Source organism: Molossus molossus, unplaced genomic scaffold (genome assembly GCF_014108415.1).
Source record: "Molossus molossus isolate mMolMol1 unplaced genomic scaffold, mMolMol1.p scaffold_m16_p_27, whole genome shotgun sequence".
Taxonomy (NCBI): domain Eukaryota; kingdom Metazoa; phylum Chordata; class Mammalia; order Chiroptera; family Molossidae; genus Molossus; species Molossus molossus.
The window spans coordinates 2,105,965-2,131,386 of NW_023425363.1; the positions used below are offsets into that span (position 1 = coordinate 2,105,965).

Consider the following 25,422-nt stretch of genomic DNA (forward strand, 5'->3'; position numbering starts at 1 on the left):
ATGGACTTGTAATATATTTGATATCAGATAGAGTGATTTCTTTAACTTTGTTCTGGATTCTCAAGATGCTGTGGCTATTTGGGGTCTTTTGTGGTCCCATATACATTTTTGGATCATTTGTTCTAGTTCTGTGAAATATGTCATCAGTACTCTGATAGGAACTGCATTGAATGTGTAGGTTGCTTTGGGTAGTATAAACATTTTAAAAATGTTAATTCTTCTCATCCGTGAGCATAGCATATGTATTTGTACCTTCTTCAATTTCCTTCTTCAGGGTCTTATAATTTTATACACCAGTAATGGACTATCAGGAAGGGAAACGAAGAGTGAGAGCATAGTAAATGAACTGGGTGAGAGGCTCAGCCAGGCGGTTCAGGTCGCAGGAACCCACTGTTCCCATGGCTTCCGAACTGCCATAGAAACCACACATTCTGAAACTATGATCTCCTCACTGACACGTACGTGAAAGACACCAAGGAACAGGAGTTTCTCTTCTTGTGTCAGGAAGAAGGCAGCCTGGGCCCTGTGCTGGATCGGGGGTCGAAAGACCACCCACGGAGAATGTTTTAGTTTTTGCCCTAGTGGAAGGAATCTTCTTCTCTGGTTCTTTTGCATCAACATCCTGAGTCAAGCAACGAGGCCTGAGGCCTGACCTCACGTTTTCCAGTGAGGTTTGCACCGTGACTTGGCCTGATTGATGCTCAAACACCTGCTGCACAGACCTTCGGAGCAGGAGTGAAAGACATAATCATCGATGCTGTTCGGACAGAATAGAGCTCCTCACAGCGGGCTTGCCAGTGAAGCTCATCGGGATGAATTTTACTTTAAGGAAGCAGGACATGAATTCATGGCCGACAGACTCATGCTGGGGCTGGGTTTTAGCCAGGTTTGCCGCATAGAAAATCCATTTGACATCATGGGGAATATTTCACAGGAAAAGAAGACGAACTTCTTTGAGAAGAGAGTAGGCCAGTATCAGAGGGTGGGCGTGATATCAAGTCCAACAGAGAACTCCTTCACCCAGGATGCTGACTTCCAAATGAACGGAAGGTCTGCTCTTATTTTGCTGATTTTTTCCCCTTTTCTTCAAAAGAAATAACTAGCTACCTGAAGTGTATCAACCAGCTACACTGTGAATTCTGCATCACATTCATTAACAGCATCTTTAAAGCTGTGTGGCTACCGCAAGCTTAGTCTGTTTATTAAGGATGCGCGTGGAGCCGCCTGGAATGAGGGCACAGACAAGAGCCGCGCGGATTCCTGAAAGATCTCGTCCTGTTCGACTGTTACCAGCAGGCTGACTGTCCATGGCTTCACCGTGGCTCTTTTTTTTAATCCTCACCTGAAGATATTTTTCCACTGATTCTCAGAGAGTGGGAGGGAGGGAGAGAGAGAAAGAGGTTAAACATCAATGTGAGAGAGATACATTGATTGGTTGCCTCCTGCATGACCCCGACCAGGGCTGGGGATTGAACCACAACTGAGATACATGCCCTTGACCGGAATCAAACTCATGACTCTTTGGTCCGCAGGCCAGCGCTCTAGCTGCTGAGCCAAACTGGCCGGGGCTTCACCATGGCTCCCTCTGTGGGGATGTAGGTGGGTCTGGCCAGCAGGTTTAAGCATTCATTCAGCTACTACCCCAGGGCCGCTGGAAGACATCAGCCTCGCTGTTTCAACCAGATTTTAAAGTTTACTTACTTGTATATAAAACTGGCATTTTACACACATATAAACATAGTTTGTATTGTCAACCTAAAGGCATTATTTAACCTAACTCAGGGAGTTTCTACTTCAAATGCAAAGTATTGTGTTGACCACTAATGGGAGTTAAACTCAAAATTTACCAGGTGACCAAGAGAAGTTAAACTGTATTATTTCTGTTCTTTATTTTCTTTAATGAAGTGAAGTACCTTTTCATCAACTTTGAGTTCAATCCTGAGCGCACCTAAATGTTAGCAGTTGCACCTACGTAGAAGGTGGGCTGTTCTGTGTTCTGTAGCCAGGTCGAGTATTGTGGGATAAGAGATAAAGGGGAAGGGACTTCTAACTTAAGTCACGAGGCACTGAGGTGTGGTCTGTGCCGACTGCTAGGAACCTACCCTGGGTGTGTGACCGTCCGTATCATTTTACTTCTCAAACTGCATTTCCCCCAACTTCAGTTAGTGTGAGAGATCCTTGAAGACCCTCAAGCGCTTGGGTCTTGCTCTGGCCGGTTTGGCTCAGTGGTTAGAGCATCAGCCTGTGGTCCAGAGACACCCGGGTTCGGTTCCCGCTAAGGGCATGTACCTCAGTTGCAGTTTATCCCTGGCCCTGTTTGGGTCATGTGAGTGGCAGCCACTCAATGTGTCCCTTTCACGTCAATGTTTCTCTCTCTCTCTCCCTCCCACTCTATCTGAACAAAAAATGGAAAAAAATGTCCTTGGGTGAGGATGAAAAAAAAAATAGCTTGGGTCTAGATAGGACTGTATATTGATTTTCAAATCATCCTTGAAAGAAAGAATCCAGCCAAGGTCTTGCTCCTATTAAATGGTAAAAACAAGGCTAAAATTGGCTTTCCAAAAATTGTGTTTATTCTGATTTTGTTTAAGTTGTATGTAAATAGGTACTATAGGCTGAATCCATTTATATTTACTGAATGCCTTTTACATTAGAAAATGTGTTTAACCTTATCTATCCTTTTACATTATATCTATAGTGTATACTTTGAAATAATTAGCCAGACTTCAGCTGCAGTTTATAATCGATTGAGTATATATTGTTCAATGCAATTACTTCTAGTGTTTACCTGGATCTGAGCATCACTTGGTGGGTTGGAAAAGTAATGTTACATGAACTATTAGTACATGTTCCATTCAAATATTAGCTACTGAAGCAAGAATAACTAATAGACACATATCAGTTCTTTGGCCCCATCTGTTAACATGTGTTGTGTGTTGGTTAACCACTAGCCTATATACTATTGTCAGTTTTCTTCACCATTTATTGTGTAAATGATCAAACCGTCCATTTAAAAATTTCTGTAATATGTAACCCTTTTCTATCTGTTAAGTTATTGTTAACTGAAGTTAATCCAAATTATATGGTCCTCACACTTATGTAACACAGAAATAAGTAAATACTTTGCAAAAAAGATTTTTTTTTACTTTGACACTTTGATTTCCGTTAACCCTCATTTTAATGCACTTCACCAGATATTGCATATTTTACAAATTTAAGGTAAGACCCTCCACTAGCAAAAAAGAATTTCAACTGACTGTAGGTTCAGATGATGGTTAGCATTTCTTTCTTTCTTTTGTTAATCCTCACTGGAGGATATTTTTCTTTTCTTTTTTTTAGAGACAGTGGAAGGGAGGGAGAGCCGGTGGGTTGGGGATGAGAAGAGAGAAGGAAACATCAGTGTTGCAACAGACACATCAATTGATTGCCTCCCGCACACCCTCTGACTGACCAGGGCTGGGGATTGAACCTGCAACCCAGGTACATGCCCTTGATTGGGAATTGAACCTGTGACCTACCCATGTGCAGACCGACACTCCAACCACTGAACCACACCAGCCAGGGCAGTTTCTCAGCACTAAAGTATTTTAAATTAAGGTATACACATTTTTTTTAATGTAATGATATTGCATAGTATAAACATAACTCTTATATGTATTAAGAAACAGAAACATTTGTGCAACTTGTTTTATTGCAATATTTACTTTATTGTGGTGGTCAGGAATCGAACCTATGATATCTCCAAGGTATGCCTGTTTGTGTCTCAGTATAGGCTTCTTTTGATTTATTCTGTTTGGAACCCTTTGAGCTTTTTGAATTTGGACATATTTTTTTCTTCATTGTGACAATTATTTTTCAAACTAGCTCTCTGTTTCTTCGTCTCTTCTCCTTCGGGAACTCCCATAATATATATATATTGGCCAACGTGAAGATGTCCCAAAGTTTCCTTACGCTTTCTTCACTTTCCTTCATTCTTTCTTCTTTTTGCTCCTCTGACTCAATGCTTTCAAATGCCTTGTCTTTGAGTTCATTGGTTCTTTTACTTGATCAAGTTGGCTGTTGAACCCCTGTAATGAAATTTTCAGTTCAGTTATTGTATTATGCAGTTCCAGGATTTGTCCCTTTCTTTTTTTATAGTTTTTAATCTTTGTTGATATTTTCATTTTATGTATGTATTGTTTTCCTGATCTTACTTAGTTGTCTATCTGTGCTCTCTTGTGGATCATTGTGCTTCTTTAACACAATTATTTTTATTGTCTTCAGGTAATTCATAGATAGCCACTTCTTTTGGTTTGATTTCTAAAGGTTTGTTTTATTCCTTTGATTGGGACATGTTTTCTTGTTTGTTCATGTGCCTTGTGATTATTTGCTGAGTTTTATGCTTTTGGAAAAACAGCCACTTGTCTGTCTTTACAGACTGGTCGCATGCAGGAGAAGACTTTCGTCTTTTAGTTCCGCTAGAGATTCTCAGGGCCTCTGAAACCTTTGTAGGTGATGCATGTTCACTGGGCTCCTTGGTGTCATTTCCCAGAGGTTTGCTGGTTTCTTTCCAGGAACGCATAGTCTCTTGCTCCCTCTGGTGTCTGAATGGCGCTACAGCAGCAAGGCACCAGGTTCCTCTGTTCTCTGTGGCCCACGGGCACTCAAAGTGTGCCAGCTGCCTGTCAAAGCCGCAGATCTGGCCAGACAGATACCTCAAGCAGCTGTGCACAGTCACAACGCTGGCTCTTCCCCCTCCTTCCTGAGGGAGAAGCTACTAAGCCAGGTGCCTTCTCCTGATCCAGCCAAGCTGCCCTGGCCTCCGTGGTGCACAGGCCCTCTCGGGCTGCCTCCAGACCTCCTCGCTTTTGGCAACCCCAGCCGTTTCCAGTAGCCAGTTCTGTTAGCCTGGCCAGGAGGGAGAGAAACCAGGCTCCGGGAAGCCCTCTGAGAGCCGGGATGATGATGCGCACCGCACACTCCTCTCCCGAGGGACCGGAGTCCTGGCTGGGGCGGGTGAGTCACTGACCAGCTCGACTGGGGTACCAACTTCTTAACTGGTTTCTGGAGATTTCCTAAAGGGATTTTGGTCCATATGTTGTTGTTAATGTGGTGTTTCTGCTGGAGAATGGAGCTGAGACTTCTTATTCCACCCTCCTGCTGACATCACTCCGACGCCTCTATTCTTTTTTTCCTTTATTGATTTTTAGAGAGAGAGGAAGGGAGAGGGAGAGGGAGAGAGAAACATTGATGAGAGAGACATTGATTGGCCGCCTCCTGCATGCCCCCCACTGGGGATCAGGCCCACGACCTGGGCATGTGTTCTGACCAGGAATCGAAACAGTGACCTCTTGGTGCAGGGTCGATGCTCAAACACTGAGCCGCACCGGCCAGGCATCCAACTCCTCTGTTCTTTACACAAGAGATTACATGAGGTGGCAAGATGTCTAGACCCTGGTGCTCAACTGAAACATACTAAACAAAAGAGTGAATGAGTGAGGCAGAGCATACAAAGGATATACCTCCTGTAACTAATGAGGAAATGAAAGATCAGGAAGGCTATGAGATACGCCTGAAGTCAGCCTAATTCTGCAGCAGAACAGCAATCAGAGACCCAGAGTATCTGTAAGCAAGACATGGACCTGGAGTGTGGGTTGGATAGTTTCACACAAAAAGTCCTGCCCTCCAGGAACCTCAGAACACGAGCTTATTTGGAAATGATAGGGTTTTTGCAGCTGTAACTAAGGTAAGGATCTTGAGGTGAAATCATCCCGGATTTAAGGTGGGCAATACATCCACTGACCAATGTCCTTTAAAAGAAAGGAGAGAGAGATTTGAGACGGAGGCTCGCACAGAGAGCGCCGTGTGAGGAAGGAGGCAGAGGCGGAGGGTGCAGCTGCAGGCCAGGGAACACCAAGAAGCCATCACCACCTGAAGCCAGGAGAGAGTATCGACAGGTTCTCCTTCAGAGCCTCTGCAAGGAACAGATCATGCCACCACCATGGTTTTGGACTACCGGCCTTCGAGAACTGTGAGAAGATAAGTTCTGTTGCTTTAAGCCCCCCGGTTCGTGACAGCAGCCCTAGGAAAGAGTGCAGGGACTACCGTCCCTCTCAGAGCCACCCCTTCTACTCCAGCCCCCCCAGACCTGGAGAAGGGAGAGGCTCCCAGGCACTCGCTCATCACGTTGGCTGTAGGGTGAGCGCGTAAAGACATTTTGTAGGACAATCTGACTATACACATTTACATTTTATTTTGTTTATTAGAACCAACAATTATAGAAATTTCAGTCTAACAAGACCATAAAGGACCAAGGTCTGCAGGGATACTTGCAGAACATACTCTAAAACAGGAGTGGGGACGAGAGGGAAGCCCCGGCCGCCGATGCCATCTGTCGCCTGAAGAGGAGCTGGACAGGACCAGCCGGAGCCTCTCGGGAAGCTGCCGCTTTCCTGCCCGGGCTGGAGCTGGTCGGGGAGGCCAGTCATGTCCCCCGTGTGGGTGGCTCACTGCCCTCCACGCCACCCCCGGCAGTTGCTGGAGATTCTCTCTCGGTCCCTTGGACAGCAAGCGGCCAGAGCCAAGGACACGAAGCCAGGGAGCGGGTCTGGGGCCAGCGCCGGTCGTGTTAGAGACCCTTGGGCGGGTCGGGGACAGTGTGCAAGGGAACCACGAGACGCCCTCCAAGGCACGCATCGGACACTGGACATCAGAAACAGAGAGACGGCAAATCTTTGTCCCCAGTGATGGCTCATGTTTTTAGTGATGGAGTAACAAACGGGGCAGGATTGTGACTCTCATTTCTTTCACTGCCTTGGTGGCCAAACACTTGAAGAGTCCCACCAAGAAGGCTGCACTGAACCGTGAGCCGAGAGCACAGATGTTCGGGAAGGACAGAACCCCACGGCCGCGAACAGAGAGGCGGGGCTGGGGTGTGGCTTCTGCCGGGAGGGACCGAGCAGGCGGCTGCAGAATGAGCTCTGGCTTTCACAGGTGTTGATGGGCAAGGAGCTGGTTCGTACCTGACAAGACAGCCTTGTAAGTGAAATAACCGGCTCCTAACCAGCGCCAGGCACCAAAGCCTCACCCATCTGCTGGGAAATCGGTGTATTTGTGAAGCTGGACTTCAAGCTGTGCAGGCTGTAACCCCCAAGCAACGTAGATAGCAAGTGCAAGAGGATTATGGTTAACAGGAATGAATCACATGGGAAAGTAGTCCCCCTTGAAGAGTCACTGTCTGAAAGAAGCAAAGTCCAGTTTCAGCAACAGGCACGCTTTGGGAGGCTGGAGGAGGACTTCAGATGTAGTGAGGCCGGCAGGGGGAGAGGCTTCATCTCTTCCAGAACAGAGTGGCCAGTGCCAGGCTACTCATATAGAGTTCATTATGCCCACTGAGCTCGTTAACCTCCGATAGTGCTAAAAGAGAAGCACTAACAATGCCAGTGAACTTGAGTAAAGTGGATTTGAGCTACAATAGAACTATGACCAGAAGCCTCAGTACTGAACAAGAGTGAAGGGTGGGACTTCCGGTCAGGATGGCGGGTAGGTAAACGCGGTATCGCGTCCTCCCACAACCACATCAAAGTTACAACGAAACTACAGAACAACCACCATTCAAAACCGCCTGAAATCAAGCTGAATGGAAGTCCTACAACTACGGAATTAAAGCAGCTGCATCCAGACTGGTAGGAGGGGCGGCGGCGCGACGGGCTGGTCCCACACCCACGTGTGGCCGATAAAAATCACGAGGACACCTCGGCTGGGAAGGTCCTTCCTGAGGACTGAGGGGTCCCCGTCCCACACCAGGTGCCCCGCTCAGGGTTCCAGTGCCAGGAAGAGAATCCCCATCACTTCTGGCTGGAAAAACCAGCGGAAACTGAGGCTCAGGGAGGCTGAGGCGGCTGGAGCCCCAGGCAGCTCCTTAAAGGGCCCGCGCACGGACTTATCGGACTCTCTCCCTCTAAGCTCGGAGGGGAGGCAGGTCGAGGGGCACCAGAGACACACAGGGAAGAACTGAGCTGGTTGGCACTGGAGCGAGGGCTGGAGAGGGGGCTTTCTCCGGGACAAACATGCTGTCAGAGGCCTTTGTTCCTTTGGTGAGCCCTTCCCGGGGGCGGCAGACAGAAGCCATATCTGGAACTCCAGCAACCTGGCTCACACTGGTAGCCCCGCCCTGCTGACTCCCTGAGGCCCGCCCCGCCCCACCCAACTTTCAGTCCCACCCAAGCTGTTGGCACTTGCTTAACCATAGGATTGGCCTGACTTGGATCCTGCTTCAGGTTTTTCCTAAATTTTTTCAAACGAACAGCATCTGGTCTCAGCTAGCCCCATACCTCTCATTAAGTAACACACTGAAACAAACACAGGGAGGCAGCCAAAATGAGGAGACAAAGGAACAGGTCCCAAATGAAAGAACAGAACAAAACCCCAATAAAAGAACTAAGCGAAATGGAGATAAGCAACCTAACAGATGCTGAGTTCAAAATACTGCTTATAAGGATGCTCAATGAACTCAATGAGAACCTCAGTGAACTTAGGGAGGGCCTCAAGAGCATAAAAAAAGACCAGTCAGAAATGATCGATGCACAGTTAGAAACGAAGGAGGCTTTAACTGAAATAAAGAATAATTTACACAGCTTCAATAATAGAGTACGGAAATCCAAGGAGCAAACCATCGATTTGGAATATAAGGAAGCAAAAAACGTCCAATCAGAACAGCAAAAAGAAAAAAGAATCCAAAAAAATGAGGATAGTGTAAGGAGCCTCTGGGACAACCTCAAGGGTGCCAACATTCGCATCTTGGGGGTGCCGGAAGGAGAAGAGAGAGAACAAGAAATCGAAAACCTGTTTGAAACAATAATGGCAGAAAACTTTCCTAACTTGGTGAAGGAAACAGACATACAAGTCCAGAAAGCACATAGGGTCCCAAACAAGATGAACCCCAAGAGGCCCACACCAAGACACATCATCATCAAAATGCAAAAGATTCAAGACAAAGAGAGAATCTTAAAAGCAGCAAGAGAAAGGCAGCTAGTTACCTACAAGGGAGTTCCCATATGGCTGTCAGCTGATTTCTCAAAAGAAACTTTGCAGGCCAGAAGGGAGTGACAAGAAATATTCAGAGTGATGGAAAGCAAGAACCTACAACCAAGATTACTCTGTCCTGCAAAGCTGTCATTTAGAATCGATGGACATATAAAGAGTTTCCCAGACAAGAAAAAGTTAAAGGAGTTCATCACCACCAAACCGTTATTATATGAAATGATGAAGGGTCTTTTTGAAGAAAAAGATAAAATATATGAACAAACAAAATGGCAATGAATACATATCTATCAACAATGGAATCTACAAACAAAATGAACAGATAGAACAGAAACATTCTCATAGATACAGAGAACATTTTGTTGGTTGCCAGATGGGAGGGGGTTTGGGGGAATGGGTGAAAAAGGTGAAGGGATTAAGAAGTACAAATTGGTTGCTAAACTGACAAACCTCAACGGGAAAGGGGCTGGCGGGGTGGGAAGAAATAAACCAAAGAACTTATATGCATAACCAATGGACACAGACAATAGTGTGGGAAAAGGCGGGAGGGAGGCGGGAGTGGGGAGGAGGGGGTCAATGGGGGAAAAAATGTGGAACATCTGTAATACATTCTACATTCAACAATAAAGATTTTATAAAAAAAAAAAAAAAAGAGTGAAGGGAAGCATTTTCCTCTATAATTAGCTTCCCCAGGTAAGCTTTTTGAAGAATAGAAAGTCCAAGTGCTCAGGACTTTGTACCTTTTCTACTTTGGCTTGGTTTGAATGATTATTTATTAGCCTTGTCAAGGCCGAGAATACTTGACTTGAGGCTCAGTAATTGCAGTTACAAATATGGAATGTCCTCACGGTTTAAGATGAAAACAACTTGTCAATGTATTTGTCTGTAAAAATTGTCTATTTTTACAGAAAGTCTATTTCTTTGAAATCTAAAGGGAGGAGAGTCTTGAATTTCATTAGTTTTTTCAGATCCTTTTGAAATTTACAACTTCTGAAGTTAGAACCTATTTCTTACAGCTTTTCTATTCCAAACGTTGTTCTGGTGAATTCTAGGTCATTGTGTGCACCTTGTGGTGGAACATTCTGATTCACACCTATGCAGGCTTCAGTTTTCCTATCTAATTTGGTTAAGTATTTCTTATAGAGCTTTTTCTTCTTTTTTAAACCTGGGTTGAGAAATTGAGTAATGAAAATTAATCCTTTCACTTGGATACTTATAGATTTTCAGTGATTGAGTCCAAGTGTCTTTTTAAGAAGTTTGTGGGTGGGGACAGGCCGATGTTCTACAAACAGGACAGGAGAGTGGCGAGTAGCCACTCGCAACTGCTCATCCAGGTTCACACCTGTCAGTCTGAGCACTGATTGGGCAACAACTTGTTTTGAATTCCTTCTGTTTGACCTAACTGGTGAAATCTATGCTCATGAGCTCATTTGCAAAGCTTTTAAAAAGATTTTTGGCTATTCCAAATGGGACTTATTAACAGTATGTGTATACAAAGATCACATCAGGTAGATGAGAGACTTTTGATCCCTTGTTTGCTTAAGTTGTAAAATGATGGCTTTGAAAAGCAGGTTAGAGTCTAACCATGGTGCTATTTTAGGCTGGTTTGCTCAACACAGGTCACAGGTCTAAGCCTAGTATGACAATAAAACAAATACTTAATTGCTTCATTTCTAAATAAAATAGGGGTGGGGAACCTTGTTTCTGACAAGGGCCGTTTGGATATATATAACATCATTCACAGGCCATACAAAATTATCAACTTAAAAATTAGCCCGCTGCCCTGGTCGGTTTGGCTCAGCAGTTGGAGCATCGGCCTGCGGACCAGAGAGAACCGGGTTGGGTTCCTGCTAGGGGTACGTACCAAAAAAAAAAAAAAAAATCAGCCTGCTATATTCCATCAAACATTTAACAAACTCACCCCTAATGCGATGGCTGGTTGCTCCGTGGTGAAGTTGTGATGTCAGCTGGTATGGATGACGTTGCTACTCGCAACTGCTTTTCCAGGTTTGCATCTGTCAGTCTGGAGCCCAGTTGACTCTGTGATGGTAAGTTTTGAAAAGAACAGCTCGCAGCAGTCAGTTGTTCCAAACACAGATGCATATTTCAGTGCATGTCTCCTCAAAGTGGACAGTCATCATTGCTTAGGGAACGTTTACAGAACTCAAGCAGCGGGAGGTGGTTGTACCAGCTTTCAGCTCATCGTCGCTTTGCAGCTGAATGATTTCGCGCTGTAGGTTACCAGGCACATCAGCTGGTTCCACATTGAATGGTGCAGCAAAGACGTTCAATTCCATTTGTTTACTTTTCACGTCCTTGAATCTTTCATTAAATGCCTCAATTAGTTTTGCATATTCAGCAGCATATTCAAGTGTCATAGAAGGCTTTTGTCCTTCAGGAGTGGGGAAGCGCACCATGTTATTCCTTTTGAGTTGCACTTTCCACAGCCTTAATTTAGCTTCAAATGATATCATGTTTGAAAGCAGAGAGCTGAGAAGCTGGTTGGGACCCTGCAGCTTGACGTTCAGCTGAGAGGTACTTGGTCATGTCCACCATGAAGGCTAAATCACACAGCCACTTGCTGTCATTGAGTTCCATGACAGGTTTCCCCTTCATCTCCATGAGCTGCTTGACTTCACCCCACAGTTCATAAAACCTCATGAGCATGTTCCCGAGACTCAATCACTGTTCTCTGAATCAAGATCATTCAGTAACTCCTTAAACTAGCTGCTGTTAAACCCACTGCTTTTGACAATTTATGCATGACACTGCTGTTGACATCACATTGTTGAGCCGCAACAACTGTGCACAGAGACTTTCTCGGTGTAGGATGCAGTGGCATCTAATTTGATCATTTGGATCAAGACTGAGACGATTCAGTTCTTTCTTTTTTTTTTTTTTTTTTATCCTCACCCGAGGACATTTTTCCATTTTTTGTTCAGGTAGAGTGGGAGGGAGAGAGAGGAACAGAGAGAGAGAGAGAGAGAAACATGGATGTGAAAGGGACACATCGAGTGGCTGCCACCCGCACAACCGACCAGGGCCGGGGACAAACTGCAACCAAGGTACGTGCCCTTAGCGGGAACTGAACCCGGGTCTCTCAGGACCGCAGGCCGACGCTCTAACCGCTGAGCCAAACCGGCCAGGGCTCAGTTCTTTCTTGACAAATGCAATTAACCCTTTTTTGCGAGCCAGCCATGGCTGGAGCTCCATCGGTAGTGAGGCTGTTTAACTTTTCAAATGTTAGCACGTTTATTCATTGATAAAACAAGTCCCTCAAACAAGTCCTCCCCTCCTGCAGTGCCACGCATGGCTTCCAGGGACAGCAGTTCCTCTCACGTGTCAAGCTCTGCAGTTATCGCACGGACGAAAATGGCCAGTTGGGCAGAATTTGTTATGTCCGTTGTCTCATCACAAACCAGAGAGGAAAACTGGAGATCCCCTGCAGAATCCTTCAGTGTCTCTTCAATCTCTTGTGCTAAGTCAGGAATCCGATCTGACTCAGTTCTCGGAGACAAACTAACCCTCTGGGACAAATGTACTCTGTCTGTGCTAACAACTCCGCAGCGGCCACCACGCACTCCTCACAGACTCTCCCTCTGCAGGAGGCTCAGCGTCTTTGCCATTAGCTCGCTCACCACCTAACTCGTCTGAACAACGTTGTCTCTGTCACAGTGAGGCCTAGTCAAAGCGGCTAGTTGTGATGCCAAACTCCACTGAAGAGCATTGCTTTATCCAGATGCATTTGGCCTCCCAATGCATTAAGTTTAGCATGTTTTGAGCTGTAATGATGCTCCAGATTGGCTTTTTTTTATGACTGCTAACACATCGCCACAGACTAGGCACACAGGTTTGCCTCCGACTTCAACAACAACAAAAAGTCATTTGTCCATTTTTCTCGGAAAGATCAACACTCTGCATCAACTTTTCTTTTCTTTGTAGTCACCATTTGTAGGATGTCACACCACTTAGGTTTTAATAACTATTCTGTGTGTGTGTCACCAGTGTGTTACGATCGTTCTGCTTTGGTCACTGTTCTAATTCTGCATCTTGGTATTATCGACTCTTGAGTTCTTTCTGGTGAACTGTAATTTCCTTAATCTTCTTCTGAGATTCCATTTTTGCAAGGATTGTTGATCATGGACATGTTGATAAAGGTTGGATTGGGGTTATTGTCTGTGTTGACCAAGAAGTCGACAACATCACTGTCAATCATCGGAGGTAGGGTCATCAGTGTCGTGAGGAATCATCTCATCGCATCTCATCTCATCAGCACTGAATGGCTGTAGTTTCGCCACAGTGTGTTAACACTTTCACAGTGTGTACACTCCCAGTCTGCCTGTCATTGACTGTCCTCTGAGTCACCGCAATACAGGCAGACAGGATTCAGGCAGCCGATGAAAAGCATACGTCTGTCTCATCATGTCCTGTCTATCCCATAACGGATGTTCCTTGCTTGTCCCTCAAAATTTACATTATTATTATGATTCGCTTAATATAAATTTATGTTACTATGAAAAAAGCTCCTAGATGTATTGAATTTTGAGTCCCACCTGTGGTTGCCTTGGGAGGGCCAGACCAAATGATTTTGTGGGCTTTATACAGCCTGTGGGCTAGACGTTCCCCATCCCTGCTCTCGAACCTAAGGTGTCCAGTCTTTGTGGACTGGGGCGTCCCCTTCTCCTGGTCTTATACTTTGTAGGCCTGCTCTGTGTTATATCCCAGTAATTCTCCATCTGCTAGAAGAAGGAATTTCTCCTGGGTTCCTTGAACCCGAGTTGTTTTTGCAAGAAAAATCTTGAAGAGGAAGGTATACATCAGCCATGACCACCAGGGTATTGACCATGAGCTTAACTAATCAGGAGATGCCAGACGGGGCAATGAGACATTCAAGGCTGGGGTCTAGTAAATGTTAAGAAATATAAAATTAACAACTTGTGCAGCTGCTAACTGCTGATATCCGCTTCTGTACCCGCAGCTTGCTTGCTCTGCTAAACTCTTAACGACCCCTGTCTTATATAAGCAACCCTCCCCCTGAGCTCGGGGCTGCAGTTCTCCTCTGTGTAGGTTGGCTGCAGTCCCTGCGCAGGTAATAAAGCTCCTAATATTCAAAATTACTTTGTGTCCGAGTGAGGTTGATTCTCTTGGGTTACAGCATGGGTTACAACACTCTGCGCTTGGTCATTCTGAAGGAGAGACCAGATTTCTCAGATGCAAGAGACAAAAAACCCTGATGTTTCATCTTGAAACCACCCCTGCCCAGGCAGCAAATAAAACTATAAAATAAAGAAAATTCAGTAACTGGTGCCAGAAAAATACATTCCATGCTTGTGTGGAGCTGTAGATGCCTCTGAAAACCGAGGACTTGTCCATGGCTAGTGGGTTGTTTCTCCCTGGACCGGGGCCAGGACGAGAGGGGTGCAGGTTCCACGGGAAACTTTCTCTGGCACAAATCATGCAAGTGTTATGGGCATGTGCCCTCAGTGTCCCCACCTGTTACTGGTGGAAATGGAGCTCTTGGGGCGCCGCAGGAACAAGGATTTCCTGAGGCCCCCAGGGGAGGAGGTATTGGGGACAGTTTTATTGATGATGTAACATTAAAGGAGTTCCCCTCCAAGGTCCCATCACCCTCCTTCCCACACAGAAAAGTCCCATCTTGTCTTCAGCAGAGCTAGGATCGAAGCCACTGCCCTGAGTCTTCGCTCCAGATCAAAGCCCCATCCAGTCCAACGTCTGGCCAGCTTAGCTTGTGTTCCCAGCTCTAGTCCATTGTGTTTGGGGTCACATGGAAGGCTAGTGTGGCTCACGGAGCAAGGGAGTGCAAGGAAGCAGGAGCAAAGCAAGAGAAACAAGAGCGAGAACTCTCTGTCTCGGGGGTTTTAACTAGGAGCTTAACCAATGAAGCCTTCAGGACTTCAAGGGCTTGCAGTGGCTCCACCCCCAGCCAGTGATCCTTGTTTCCCAGGCTAGCCTGACAGGCATGCATCTTTCCTACGTCACCTGACTTCTCTGCGCAGGCACCTAGCTTCCCCTTTGTCCGGTTCCCCCCTAGTGATCTGCAGGGATGGACTGGTGGTTCCCTGGGATGCGTGAAGTTGCAGCCTCCCGGTGAAGCTGCCCAGACAACCATGCTTATAATGTCTGGTCTCCCCTCTGCTCTCTTCCTATTGGTAATATTAGCTAGCACTCATTTACCTATTAATAGTTAAATAAATGGAGATGTATAGAAAGAGAACTGTCCCTCCCCAGAATTATATAACCCTCTCTAGAGGTATTGATTGTTAGAATTTTTGTTTATATGATTTTGATATTATCTCATTTATTTAATGTACTTAAAATATGCACAAATGCAGAATTTAGAAGCAGATTATATGCATAGTTCTTCAATTTGTTTTTCAAAGCATATTAGATTTTAGAGATATTTTAAGTAACAAATGTCAATATGAGAAACATTCAAGCCTGTAAGGAATTTTTCTGAGTTTATTTGAGCCAATCTGATGACAATTGCCGGAAAAGAAAGCTTCAATGGATTGAGAAAAAGATCCCCCAAATGGCAGTTTTACCACATATTTTATACATTAGACTCAAAGGGCAAGATGTAAGGGGTTACATGAAAGTCATTGCTGACTGATTAGGAAGATGGGAGAAAGCAAGGGGGGGACCTCTGGGACTGGATAAAAGGATGGACTCATACTACTTTTACATTTGTGGGAATGGGATAGTTAAGAGTCAATCATTAACATGACATGCCCTGGCCGGTTTGGCTCAGTGGCTAGAGCATCAGCTCACAGACGAAAAGTTGGGGATTTGATTCCTGGTCAAAGGCACATACCTGGGTTGCAGGTTTTATCTCCAGCCCTGGTTGGGGTCACGTGGGAGGCAACCAATTGATGTGTGTCTCTCACATCGATGTTTCTCTCTCTCTCCCCCTTCCTCCCTTTCACTCTAACTAAAAAATAATGGGAAAATATCCTCAGGTGAGGATTAACAACAAAATAAAATAAATACTTTAGAAAACAATAGTAATTACCATGATAACAATAACAATAAGAGGATTTGTGGTCTCTGCCCTGGTGCGTGGTTGTGCTTGGAGGTGTCTGAAAAAGGGGAAGTTACCTTGACATTCCAAAGGCATGTCATCACAGATGCAAAGGTAAGGATTGACCTTTGTCAGGGATGATTCTAGCCTAGGACATGACTCCTCTCCGTGACCTGCTTTTAGTCAGAAAGTTTTCATTTCAGACCATCCTGTGTGGTTACTCTTGGCCTCTGGGTTTGTGAGGCCGCCACGCAGTCTTCCCCTGAGCTTGGCAGGGTTAGTATGGTCCCTCTTTCCATCCACACAAAATGTGTACCTACCCTGTTATTTTAAATTTTCACATAATATCTAATAGACAGCAGTGAATTATTTAAGTGTTCCCACTTGGTAGGCATGTAAAGTATTTCTTCTACTTTAGCTAATGCAAATCATTTAGATTGAATAATCTTTACATGCTTTTTGGTTTACATGTACTAATTTTTCTCCAGGAGAGGTACCTAAATAATGTAATAAAAGTATTTGTTCTAATAACAAGAAAGTTTACATCTAATATATACAGACCTAAATATAATTATTTTTTAGGTCAATTCTTTATTGGTTTATGCTTATGATGGTTAATCTTACGTATCAATTTGACTGGGCCACCGATGCTCAGATATTTGGTTAAACATTATTCTGGGTATTATTTATAATACTTTCAACAATAAAGTTAAAAAATAAAGTAAAAACTGTAACAAACAGGGGAAAAAGAGATTATTCTGGGTGCATCCGTGTCGGTGTTTCTGGATGCGAGTAACTTTTGAATTGATAGATGGAGTAAAGAAGGTTTCCCTCCCCAGCAGGGGTGCCTCATCCGATGTGTTAGAGGCCTGACTACAACAACAGTAAAATTGAAATTAGGGAGAATTGCTGTCTCTCTGAGTGTCTTTGAGCTGGGACAGCAGTCTTCTCCTGCACTGGGACTTATTCAGACCCACACTGGAGTTACATCAGCTTTCTTGGTTCTCAGACCTTTGGACTCAAACTGGAGCTACATGTCAGCCCTCCTGGGTATCCGGCTTGCTGACCACAGGCCTCGGACGTCTCGGTCTCCATAACCACGTGAGCCGATCCTTCGCTCAAATGCAGAAGTTCTAAAACTGGAAACCCCTTCCTGCGAAGCTGGAGCTTTGATATAGCCTCGGTTTCTCCCCTTCAGAGGGCTTCTTCACCCCTAGACTACAGATTCAAAACTGCAAGGTACCTGAGCAAGTGGTGCCAGTCCAGGTAAGTCCAGTGCCGAGCTTTTCCTAACCCATGAAACAGACATGTCTTCCTCAGGGGTGGCCCAAAGTGGGACTTTAAACGATGACCTTGGTGTCTGAGAGTTCTAAGACAAATGCAGGTGGAAAGCAATGAGTCAGGGAGGCCAAGCAGGGATAGTTTTGGTTCATCCACTCGGGTCACGGACCCAGAAAGCTCACTCCTACAGCAACACTCTGCTCTCGGTGCAGGTTTTTATCATTTATCCCACGTTCCATGATGTGTTCTCACACTGCCACCTGCTTCCCATGAGAAGTCCTCATTCTTATTCCACACACATGGTTGTACCCTGGTCAAGGGATTTAATTTATCTTTACCACTAAAAGGAAGAAGGACAAACATGAAGGAGCCCACAAATAGCACCTCTGAATGAGGGCTTGCGGTGCAATGAATCAAGGGAGAAGCGCTCTAACTTGCCAATATGTGACGCCAAGTTGCAATCCCAGGATTGTTTTAAAAACTGGAGATCAAAAAAAGCTAATGCAGAGCACAGGTATTCTGATGCTTTATTGATTCCCACATTAACCTCACAGTAGCCCTGAGTCAGGCTCTGCTGTCATCTACTTTTATACATAGATGGTGAGATTGAGGGACTTTAAGACACACCTTAGACAACATGAGAGCCAGTCACAGGTGGAGACTCAAATTCAGGTAGCCCAGCTCCAAAGCAACTTGATTATACCTCTTAGGAAGTAGGCATTACATACTCCATCTAGGGCAACAGCTTGAAAGGCATCGGAGACACACGGGGAGGAACTGAATTCTCCAGCATCAGGGCAAGAGCTGAGAGGACAGCTTTCTCCAGACAAAAGTGCTGACAGAGGTCATTGTTTCTTTGATGATACCTCCCCCACAGAGACGGCAGGTGGGCAAAATATCTGAGACTCTAAGAACCTGGCTCACACTGTTGGCCCCGCCCTGGTGACTCCCTGAGGCCCCGCCCCACCCAACTTTTGGGCCCATCCAAGCTATTTCCAGTGGCTTTTCCATAGGGATGGTCTGTCTTGGCTCCTGCTTCAGATTTTCCTAAAATCTCTCAAACAAGCAGCATCTGGCCTCAGCGAGCCCCTTGCTTCTTGCTACGTGGACCCAGCACTAGGAGCAGTTGGACTTGGTTCACAGCTTGGCCTTGCCTGGGCACCTCCAAGCTCAGCACAAGAAGCAAATCACTGTGTAGCTCATGCCTGGTGGCCCCCTGGCAGAACACAGGTGACACCTGACCTTGACCTGCATCTTCCAGGAGGCCCCAGAACCAGTGTATCCAGTGCACAACCTCAAACAAGGTCATAGCATCACCATGCAACCACCTCCACAAGTGACACACTCAAGGGTAGACTCAGTGAGCACCAGCGCCCTGCCAAAGTAAGTCCTGCTCTGGGGGTGGGCCCCTGCACGGTGGTCAGAGGTCGGTGATTCTGAGGCAGGCTAGTAAGCCAGGACAAGTGGAATAGGGAAACTGAGACAGATTGTTACACAAGTATTTTGCAGCCGTCTAGCAAATCCTATCTTCCCTTAACCAAGGATTCTTAAGAGTAAATTTATGCTTCTTCCTAACCAGAGGGTAAATAACTGAAATCACCCAATCAGGGAGACAGACAGCCTAAATCCAATTAGTGCCATTTACCAACCACACTCAACCATATTCAAAGACAGATAGTTAAGGGGATAAATCTCATTTGGGCACATCAGCATAAAACTGATGAATATTCTATTGAGATCCTCCCCCAAGACCTCCCCTAATTTCACAAGTCTTTAATTTTTTTTTTTTTATCCTCACCCGAGGACATTTTTTCATTTTTTTTGTTCAGATAGAGTGGGGGGGAGAGAGAGGAAGAGAGAGAGAAACATCGACGTGGAAGGGACACATTGAGTGGCTGCCACCCGCACAACCAACCAGGGCCGGGGACAAACTGCAACCGAGGTACGTGCCCTTAGTGAGAACTGAACACGGGTCTCTCAGGACCGCAGGCCGACGCTCTAACCGCTGAGCCAAACCGGCCAGGGCCACAAGTCTTTAAAAACCCTCAAATCGAAGGCGCCAACATGTGCTCTCCCTCCCAGGATACATCTGTGCCTTTCCCCTTCCCCTCCCCCTGCTCTCCCCCCACGGGCCTGCATCTCCTAAACTCCAAGGGACCCCACAAGGCTTGGAATCAGGGCACCAATGGGCAGTAGCACTTTGTCCTGGGCAAACCCCGACCCTGCCCCCAAGGCCCCCTTTTCTCTGACATCTCAGTGAGCCAGCAGCCCAGCCTAGGCCCATTTCCCCACCCAGTCCCTCTCCGGTTATCCTAGGCCCTTCCTGGTTTCACTGTCCCCAGTTTTAATAAATGTCCTCTGAAATTCCCCTGGACTCGTGTTGTGAAAGTTTTCCTGAATGAAGTCGAGAACCCATGCACTACCAGACAACCGTAGGCAGATCCACTCAGGGCAGGTCCCCTTTCTGGTAACAGTTGGAGGTTGTAGCCACTCCTTGCAGTTGATCGGTAAATTCCTCCCACTGACCTGCCAACAGCAATGAAGGCTCAACTACAAGAGGAGGGTGTACACAGCCCACACTGGGAGGCACATCACAAGTGCCCAGCTAGGGTGATCGGGGAGGCTGTGCCCAGGACCCTCCAGGACACCTACATTAGGCCACTCTACCAAGCATGGGAGACATAGCAGCTCTACCTAATACATAAAAACAAACACAGAGAGGTTGCCAAAATGAGGAGGCAAGAACAGAACAGAACAGAACTCCAGAAAGAGAACTAAACAAAATGAACATAAGCGATTTATTAGATGCAGAGTTCCAAACATGGTTATGAGAATGCTCAGTGAACATAGTGAGAACCTCAACAGCATAAAAAAAGACCAGTCAGAAATGAAGGATGCACTAACTCAAATGAAGAATAATTCATAAGGAATCACCTGTAGAGTAGATGAAATCGAGAATCAAATCAGCAAGTTGGAATGTAAGGAAGCAAAAAAAACACCCAACCAGAACAGCAAAAATAAAAAAAAAGGGAGGGTAGTATAAGGAGACGCTGGGACAACATTCACATTATGGCGGTGCCGGAAGGAGGAGAGAGAGAGAGAGAGCAAGAAATAAAAAACTTACTTTAAAAAAGTGACAAGAGTCCGGCCACTGTGATTTAGTGGTTGAGCATCGACCCATGCACTGGTTCAATTCCCAGTCAGAACACATGCCCAGGTTGTGGGCCCAATCCCCAGTAGGGGGCATGCAGGAAGCGGCCAATTGATGTTTTCTCTCATTGACATTTATATCTTTCTCTCCCTCTCCCTCTATAAATAAATGAATGAATGAATGAATGAATGAATGAATGAAGACAGAAAACTTTCCTAACTTGGTGAAGAAAACAAGCAAGCCCTGGCCAGTTTGGCTCAGCAGTTAGAGCGTCGGCCTGCGGTCCGAAGAGACCCGGGTTCAGTTCCCGCTAAGGGCACGTACCTCGGTTGCAGTTTGTCCCCGGCCCTGGTTGGTCGTGTGGGTGGCAGCCGCTCGATGTGTCCCTTCACATCGATGTTTCTCACTCTCTCTCCCTTCCTCTCCCTCCCTCCCACTCTATCTGTACAAAATATGGAAAAATATCCTCGGGTGAGGATTAAAAAAAAAAAAAAAGAAAACAAACAAGTTCAGGAAGTGCAGAGTTTCGAACACCAAGACATAATGATTAAAATGCAAAGGTTAAAGACAAAGAGCAAATCTTAAAAGCAGCAAGAGAAAAGCAGTTAGTTACCTACAAGGGAGCTCCCATATGAATGCCAGCTGATTTCTCAACAGAAACTGCAGCTCAGAAGAGAGTGGCAAGAAATATTCAAAGTGATGAAAAGCAAGGACATACAATTAAAATTATTCTATACTGCAAAGCTATCACTTAGAATCAAAGAGCTTCCCAGACAAGAAAAAGCTAAAGGAGTTCATCACCACCAAGCCAGTATTATATGAAATGTTAAAGGATCTTCTTTAAGAAGGAGGAAAATAAAAAGATAAAAAATATGGACAATAAAATGGCAAAAAATACATATCTGTCAACAGTTGAATCTAAAAGACAAAATAAATGAACAAGCAGAACAGAAACAGATTCACGGATACAGAGAACAATTGCCAGATGGGAAGGATGGTTGGAGAATAAATGAAAAAGATGAAGAGATTAAGAAATACAAATTGGTAGTTACAGAATCGACACGGGATGTAAAGTACAGCATAAGAAATGTAGTCAATAATATAATATCTATGTATGATGTCAGGTGGGTGTGAGATTTATTGGGATGATCACTTAGTAAGTTATGTAATGTCTAATCACTAGGTTATACACCTGAAACTAATATAATAATGTATGTCAATTGTAATTGAAAAATAATTATTTAAAAGTGGAAAAAAGAGAAGCAAAATAGCCCAGCTGGGGTGGCTCAGTTGGTTGAGCATTGTCCTGTGCACCAAAAGGTTGCTAATTCAATTCCAGGTCAGGGCTGATCCCAGTCAGGGAGCACAGGGAGGGCAACAGATCAATGTTTCTTTCTCATGTCAATGTTCTTCTCTCTCTTCCCTCCTCTCTGTATGTTCTCAGGTCAGGATTTTTTTTTAAAGAAGCAGCAGCAGCAAAATAGAAATGATAGCGGGAATTTTATGAGAAAGCATATTTTGCTCAATTTAAGAAATAAAATTCTAATAATAATATGTTCCCTTGGGAAATAGTGTAAGCTTATTGTCCCTAAAATCAGATGGAGTTGTTGGAGTTGGCTTGGGGTGAATTTGCTCTTGGTGAGATGTTGGACTTAGGTAGACATTAAGTCACCTTCCATTTCTAGGATTTCTTTTAAGTTTTGATTCCACAGAAAATGTTAAAAAGAATTTCTATAGTTCCCTTAGGAGTCTTCTAATTCTGAAGTAAGGCTACATAATACTACTCGGCCATAAGAAATGACAAAATACATCATTTGTGACGGACAGACCTTGAGAATATCACACTAAGCAAAACAGATCAGACGAAACCTTAAGAACCATATGATTTCACTCAGATGTTGGATATAAAACTGAGAGCAACAAATGAAGAAAAACTCATAGACACAGAAAACTGTTTAGTGGTCACCAGAGGGGAGGGGGACGACGAGGGGCAATAAAGGGGTCACATAGATGGTGGTGGAAGATTTGACTTTGGGTGGTGGCACAATGCAGTATGCAGATGATGGGTCATAGAGTGTACATTGAAACCTATGTAACTTTATTAACCAATACATTTTAACATTTTAAATGATCACGGCTGATTTAATGTGTATGAATAATTTTGAAATTTTCTTTATAGCACTTAATAGGCAATTTCCACTAAAAAAAAAAAAAAAAAGATGGGCACCAGGATTCAAAGCAGCTTTAATTCAAAATATCCCCCAACAGTTTCCCACCAATAAGAGAATGTAAAGCAGTCCCTAGTCATTCATACAACAGAATAGTACTCAACAGTTTTTCAAAAAGGTGTTACCAATATATTCTGTTGACTGAAGGAAACCTTACCAACACAGCACATACTGTATGACTCCATAAATATACAGTTTGAAACAGGCAAAACGTGTGCACAGCGGTGGTCTGCGTGAAGGCAGAGGCCTTGGGTCACAGGGAGCCTGGAACAGCAGACGCTTGAATGTGACCATGTGAAGGGCGCACTGCTGCGGGTGTGGGCTTGGGTTCAGGATTGCTGTCGCAGGAGGGGAAGGCTTGTGCTGGCTGAGCCCTCAGGAATAAACCATTCTCTGGACTCACAGCTTCATTTATTGTTGGGTGGAGAGAAAATGCACTAAATGAAACACAATCCCAAGCATACCTTTCTCTTTTGAAGATGCGGAACCTCTGATGATGGTGCTCATTTAGGGCTCTGATTTTCATTCCAAGGATTTCCTTACACTTCCTTCTCTGGCTTGTGCCCCATGCACTGAGCACGTGTCATGTGGCCGCTTCCTCGGGCGTTCATCCAGTGAACCCTTCCATTCTTACTTGGGATCGAAAGAGATCTTGTTCTCAAACATTAGAGTTGGTCCCAGAAACACCTGGCATCTGCTCCTTCTGAGGTTTCTTTCTTTCTACTCAGGTGTTCTGTCCACAGGTTCTCCTGAAACCTGGTGGGATCTCACCCTCTTGTCCGTCTGGCCCGTCAGCCAGATGTCCCTGTTTAAATTTCCCCCCATTCTGCGTCAGTTTTACCTGGTCAACCCCTTCATATTCATGGAATCACCCAGTGTGGCTGTCGAGTGAGGCTTCCTTCACTCAGCAGAAGGCTGTGGTCTGTCTCGGCAGCGAGTCCTTCTGGTTGCTGAGCCGTGTGTTCCGTCGTATGGATGAGCACAGACTGCTTTCCATTCCCCTGGGATTTCTGTGACCCTGCTGAGGGCCACTGAACCTGTGACTGCTCATGCTGGTGATGGGCTTTCCTTTGTCACTGCCCTAGGGGCTTTCGAAATTGGGTATTTCCCTCCCAAGCCCAGCTTGGTGTTTTTCTGCTTCTTCAGCTGTAGGACAGAAAAAGTAGATGTGGGCAGTGAGAGGGAGAGCGGAGATGCTGAGACCGGGAGAGGGGCAGGGTGGGCGTGGGGGCGCGGGGAGAGCGAAGCCCAGTGGAAGAGGAGCAGAGCTGAGATGCTGAGACCGGGAGAGGGGGCGGGGTGGGCGTAGGGGGCGTGGGGAGAGCGAAGCCCAGTGGAAGAGGAGCAGAGCTGAGATGCTGAGACCCGGAGAGGGGGCGGGGTGGGCGGAGGGGGCGCCGGGAGAGCCAAGCCCAGAGCCCTCTGTGCACCTACTCTGCTCTGTTACCAGCCCAGAGCCTGGACCTCTAGCCCCACCCAGATCCCACCCTACCAACCCCAGCTGAGGCTCTGCGGGTGTCACAGTGGGACATTTGTGACATCATGCTGTCCCCTACCAACTGACGCAATCTGTGGGAATCCCCCAGCCAGCCCAGAGTCCTCTCTCCTCCATCCCACAGAGCCCCACTCCTGTCCAGGCAATCAAAAGATGTCCCAGTCTAGTGTTGCATTTATTGTTCAATGTATCATCACTTCTTGTCCAAGGGGTCGCAGATGAGCTGACGAGAAATGTTGAGAAGGAAATTCAAGAGGTAGACTAAAGAAAATTTATAGGTGAATGTGGTACTCGCCTCCTCCCCCAACCACATCAAAATTACAACTAAACTACAGAACAACCATCATTCAGAACCGCCTGAAATCGAGCTGAATGGAAGCCCTACAACTATGAGATTAAAGCCACATTAAGACTGGTAGGAGGGACGGAGGCGGACGGGCTAGTCCCACAGTCATGTGTAGCAGATAAAAATCGGGGGCACCTCGGCTGTGAAGGTCCTCCCTGAGGAGTGAGGGGTCGCAGTCCCACACCAGGACCCCCAGCCCAGCAGGGCAAATCCCACATGGGCCTAATATATAGTTTTTGTAAAGCCACAGTTAATTTTTAAAATTAATTAACTAATTTATATTGTGGTCAGGACACTTAACATGAGCTCGACCTCCTAATTTTTAAGTGTACAATTATACATTGTTGTTAACTATAGGCACTATTTTGTATGGCAGATCTCTAGAACTTATTCATCTTGTAAAACTGAAACTTCATACCATTGAAAAACAACTGTTTCTTCCTCCCCAGTTCCTTGCAAACACCATTCTATTCTCGGCTTTTATGAGTTTGACTATTTTACCTCAAATAAGTAAAATTATAAAGTATTTCTCCTTCTGTGACTGGCTCACTTACTTAGCAAATGGTCTGCAGGTTCATCCATCTTGCCACAGATAGCATTTTCCTACTTTTTAAGTCTAAACAATAATATTCCATTGTATGCACAAAGTATATTGTACTTATCTGTCAGTGGACATGTAGGTTGTTTCTACATCTTGGCCTTGTGAATAATGCAATTAACGTGAAAGTACACATATCTCTTTGAGATCTTGACTTAACTTCTTCTGGATATAAATAAGAAGTAGCATGGACAGTGCGGCTCAGTGGATTGAGCATAGTCCCATGGACTGAGATTCCAGTTGGATTCCCGATCAAGGCACAT

At 45.3% G+C, this 25,422-nt stretch overlaps 1 pseudogene; it reads left to right on the forward strand.

The window, feature by feature from the left end:
• On the forward strand, nucleotides 1-23,612 carry LOC118641225 (annotated as a pseudogene).
• Nucleotides 23,613-25,422: the final 1,810 nt, after the last annotated feature.